Here is a 5,603-nt window from a genome sequence, read left to right as displayed (position 1 = left end):
GGGAATGAAAATATCCAGTGTCTTTGCTTTAGTATCAATGACTTTCTGCTCTGCTGGGTCCTGGCAGGCTTCCCTGAGGCCACATCCTCCTCCAGCACTCTCTGAGCACCTCTTCTTGGTTTCCTCAAATTTCCCCCTTAATCCCATCTGTTCTCCTCCTCCTTGTCCACCTCCTGCTCCTTCTTCCTCCTGCTCTGTTGGCTCTCCACAAAGTCCTTTGCTTTTCCTGCACTGACTGAGTGCCCCCCATGTGGCCTTGAATCCAGGCCCTGATCCCTCCTGACCCCAAAGCAGATGGAGATGTGTGTGAGAACCCAGCACATCCCTCTGCCTGTCCTGGAGTGCCAGGACCCCTGCCAGGGGGCTCAGAGACCCTGGCACAGAGCCCAGGATGCCTTTGGTTTGGATTATGACCCATGGAGCAAGTTAGCAGCCTTGGATGAAGATCTGCAAGCCATGACAAATTAAGTAGAATGATAGTGAACTTATCATGGGGAGAAAAAGTAGATTTTGGGGTTTTGTAGAATGGGGGTTCAGGGGGGCAAGATGGAGGGATCTGGGTGTGTCCAGCCTTTCTCTTTCTTCTTCTTCTTGGCTTCCATCTTCTGCTGTGATGTTGGTCTAGAGTAGAAGCTCCCTGTCTAACATAGGTGATAGGTACTGGAAAGTAATTGTAAACATTGTACATGTAGTTTTTAGTATAAAGACATAACACTGCCTGGGAGGAGGTGTGGGAATGGCTCCTGCCCCTCCACAGCCTGGAGAATCCCTGGGAAAGAAAGGTCCTGCCTGACACATCTGGAGCTGGGCAGCAGAGGAGCCACAGCCTTTCATCCATGCCCCTTCCTGGAAGGAATTGCTGCACAGCTTGTCCACCCACCTTTCCCAAAGGGAAGTGATGCCCTTTCCTGCTTCCATTTTCCAGGGAGACAGCTGCTGGGGAAGCACTGGAAGTGCTGGAGCTGGCAGGGATGCCCAGGCCACCATCAGGCAGTGGCAGCCCAGGGGGCCCCTCTGCCCCAGGCTGTGTCCCACCCATCAGGGGACAGAGGGACCCTGGGAGCAGCTCCTGCCCATTTGTCCTGCTCAGCATCACTGTGTGGCAGCTTCCTGGGCACAGGGGATGGTGCTGTGGGCACTGACCCTTTCCCAAGTCCCTCCATGGGACCACAGAGCCTCTTTGCTTTGGGGAATCAGGGCTGGGGAGGGCTGTGAGGAGTGGGGTCGTGGTGGGAGCCTTGCTGCTGTGCCAGCGTCCCCATGTCCCCAGGAGGTACTGGAGGATGCATGCTGGGGTGGAGGGGCACAACCCAGCCCTGGGAATGTGGCAGCCCTGATCAGCTCTGTGCCCTGTCCCCAGTGCCACAGGGAGCTGAGGTCCCTGAGCTGTAATTTCCACTCCAGCTCCCAGCACCCCTCACTGATGGAGATTTCTGGAAGGGAGCAAATGGTTGTGAACATCCACGGCTTTGCAAGACTTCCATAAAATATGAATGCATGACAGCATCTGCATAAATTATTCAAGATAATCAGGATGGAGGATATTTCCCTGGCAATTTCATGGGGGCTCCTGGAGCTTGATTGACCCACTCGTGGGGTGTGTGCCTAAGGCAGAAAGGGAAAGTCCTGAGCATCCCAGGTCTCCCTGCTCCTCCCCTCCCTCTCCTCACATTGCCAGTGCTCTCCCTCCTGCCTCCATGTGCTTTCCCCCAGCTCCCAGTGCTATTAACACCTCTAATTAGAGCTGCTTATTGATGTGCTGCTGTTTATCTAAGTGCAGCTGATCAAGGCAAAGGAGCCGTGGAGCTGAAGTGATTCACACCCTCCCGCAGCCTGCACAGCCAGCACAGCCTTCCTGGGGCTGGGGAACCAGGAGAGAAAAATCCAGACAGGAACCAGGGTGTGGTGCCAGCCTGCTTGGCTGGGCCTGCTCCCTGTTCAAGTTACTCCAGGGAATGCTGGCATTTTCCTACAGGAGCAGCCCTCAGGAGAGGGGTGTCCCTTGTGTCCCTGCCTGCAGTCAGTGCTGTCCCATCCAGACTGCCCTGTGTCAGGAAAACCTCACTGGAACTGGGGGTTCTCCAAGGAGGAGGCATTTTCTTCTTCCTGAGGGGTCAAACAGAGCAGATCCTGGGTAAGGGGATGGGTGGATGGATGATGGATGAATGGATGGATGGATGGATGAATGGATGGATGGATGGATGGATGGATGGATGATGGATGGATGGATGGATGGATGGATGATGGATGGATGGATGGATGGATGGATGGATGGATGGATGGATGGATGGATGGATGGATGGATGGATGATGGATGGATGGATGGACAGACAGGGATGGATGGATGATGGATGGATGGACAGGGATGGATGGATGCTCACCACAGGACACTCACGAACACAGGCACCATGTGGGTTTGAGCATTGAGGCAGGATCCAAACCCCCAAAACCAGGTGGACACGGGGTTTTACCCCACACTGGGGTGCTGGGGGGCACAATCCTGCTCTCTCCTCCCAGGGCAGGGATTTGGGGGTCCTGTGTGTCTGCACTCCATAAAGCCACCCCCAGGTGAGAGCAATTCCTGATGCTGAGGCAGCGCTCCAGGCACCACTTGCTCCTGCTGTGAGCAGAGAGAGGAAGGATTAGCACAGCTCTGTGAAAACACACCCTTGGACTCTGCCAGGGGCTGTGCAGTGACCTGTGTGTGCTGAGCCAGCTTTCCTGCCTCCCTCACTTGGTCTGAACTCAGCATCTCCTCCTGGGCCACCGGCACTGACACAGGCTCGGGGCACTCGGCTGCAGGAGGCAGATTTGGCTGTCCCTAAAGCATGGCAACCCCCTGGCACCTCTAACAGCCATCCCAGGGACAACAGGAGAGGCTGATGTGCGCCAGGAGTGCTTCCCTTCCCCCTTGCCATCAGGGTTTATTAATTCCTCACTCGGTGAAGTCTCTATTAATAATGGCTGCAGGATCTGGCTGGGAAGCTGCGTAATGAGATCCTCTGCCGGCTGTTCCTGGGCTGCTGTGATTGTGTTTGGAGGACAAAATTCTATGTGGATTAATTAAAATGAAAAACAAAAGGGGAAAGAAAAAAAAAAAAAAAGAAGCAGGGTTGTTTGAATTATTTACTAGTTTCCAGGAGACAAAGCAGTAATTGCAAGTGTCTTATTGCAGGTGTTTGGAGAAGGAATGCTCCCACCTCTGGGCAAGGAGCAAAGTCTGGTTATTTACTGATGTGGAGGAGACTTATCAATCCTCTTTAAGCCCAAGTGCAGCTCCAATTGCTCCTCAGTTTGCTGATTCTGATTTTCTCCTTTTCCTTTTGGAAATCCAGAAGACAGAGGCTCTGAGAGAGCTTTGATGTGGGTAAATGTGGGAACAAGCTCTGCCAGCCATGTGCTCTTCCCTCCTGAGCTAGGAAATGGAGAGAGAAAACCTGAAACCATCCTTCCCTGAGGAACTGCCTGTCCTCTGATGGCTTTTCCCCCTGCCAGGGCCCCTCTGGGTGACACAAATGCCACCATGTGCTCCTTGTGGTGCCCCTTTCTGGATGCCTGTTGTGCCAGGGGGATGCTGAAGGAGTGGAACCACCCCATTTTGGGGCAAAATGCCCTTTGGGAACGAGGTCTTGTCCCTAATGGACACATCTGGGCTAGATCCAAGCCCAGGGAGAAGCCACCACGTGCTGTGTCCCAGCTGTCCCACGGCACTGGGGTGGCTTTGGCCATGCCCTGGGAAGGAGGGCTGGTACAAAACCAGCTGTTCCAACCCTGGCTTCCTTCACAGAGCCTCTTAGCTGATGGATCAGCAGCATTTTAGGGAATTGCTCTGTGCTTTTACTGCTCTTTCACTCAAGTGCTGCTCCCCTTGATTGCCTCCGTCCGTCTCCTTTCAACCCAGGGCCTCGGGAGCCGCCTAATTGATTTCAAAGGGATCAGGACTTGCTGGAAATTGAGTTTTGCATTCCTCCCTGCCTCTGTGACAGAGCACCTGGCAGCTCCAGCCTCGGCTCCTGCAGCAGTTCACCTTCACTGCCTTGTCTGCAGGAGAAGAAATATAGAAAAGAAAGAAAAATGAAGGAAAGAGGTACAAAAAATTCCATTTAGCAATACAGGGCGTGATCAATATTCCTTTGTCTCCATATTTAAATTGTGATCCTGCTGAGCAGAAACAAGTGGAGCTGCCTTGCTGGAGATGAGAAGTTAATCTTTAAAGCCAATAAAGATTTAGGGCAGTGTAATTGCTTTAAGATTTGATGATTAAGACTATTCAAACTTTAAGTTTTTAACCAAAGGACCTGGATCCTTGGCAATGGAGATGAGATGAGATGAGGAGGGAACCCACGGTGTTGCTGTGTGGCCTGGGATGGGGACCCTCAGGAGGGGACAGCTGGATGCTGCCTGTCCCCAAAAGCACCCCAGTGAGTGGGGAAGGTGAAGAGGAGTGGGATGGGAAGAGGAGGTGCTCTGTAGGAAAAGGGGACCAGCCCTAACGGGGGATCCAAAGCACAGCACCCCATTCCCTCCCCTGCTGGATGGAGGGCAGAATTAAACCCCAATCTTTTCCACTGTTGTGATTTTACAGTGTTGTTGTTACAGGAAGGGAGCCCATAAGGGATGAGGTAGATCATTATGTGCTTATATTATCAGCAGTGAAGCAAAGTCTCTTAATTCCTAATTCTACCATTGTCTGACACATTTCTTTGTGCATTTCCTATTCATCCATATTTTTCCCCCTTGGTCTCCACTAATAGAAATTGCTTTGTTGTTCAACTCAATTTCACTCTTGACTGGATTGAAATATGCTTATTTCCTTTCTAAAATAATAATAATAATAATAATAATAAAAATCTAAAATTATTTCCACTCATTGTATGTGAAAAGCGAACATTTTTCTTCATGAAGTCTCTCAGGTTTCAATGTCTGAGGGTTTCAGAGGTTTATTTTCTCACAGTCTAATTGCATGATCCCAGCCATAGCTGGGGGCTTTCCATTTGTTTCACCATGAATTTGAATAACTCAGGACAGTTTAGGATTTCCTGGATTCATTTTGAAGTCTTTTGGCAGAGAGGGGGCTGCAAAATGAGACTTCTGCCACTCTCAGCCTCCTGACACAGCAACAGGGCTGGGAGTGCTGTGCAGCAGCCTCCACCCTCCTGCAGTAATTAAAAGGCTGGAGACTTCTTCTCACCCCTGACCTGATTTTCTTTAATTACAGCTGAAGCTTGATATATCTTGTCCCTCTTAATTTGGCTGAACCTTCCTCCTGCTCCAGCACTGGCTGCTCACTGCAGGGACTCACAGCTCTGGCTCTCCCCAGCCCCTTGCAGGGGGCTCAGTGCCCTGCTGGGCTCATTTTGGGCTGTTGAAGTGAGCCCTGGGTGGCTGGGGAAGTCCTTGTGGATACAGGAGCCTCTTGGGGGGGTTACAGCTCTCCCTTCTCCCCTTCTTCAGCCCCATGTAAAGCACTTTTCACCTTGAGCTCCACCCTGTGCAGGGTGATGCCCCCAGGTCAGTGGGTTTGTTCCCCAGGGAATAAAATCCATCCTCATCCTGTGGGGTGGCTGGGGGAGCTCCTGGACTCTGCTGGGTCAGGACTTGTT

The sequence above is a fragment of the Molothrus ater genome, chromosome 19, assembly GCF_012460135.2.
Source record: "Molothrus ater isolate BHLD 08-10-18 breed brown headed cowbird chromosome 19, BPBGC_Mater_1.1, whole genome shotgun sequence".
In the NCBI taxonomy this organism is placed as follows: domain Eukaryota; kingdom Metazoa; phylum Chordata; class Aves; order Passeriformes; family Icteridae; genus Molothrus; species Molothrus ater.
The sequence above is the reverse complement of the archived record's forward strand: the minus strand, read 5'-3'. Positions refer to the sequence as shown.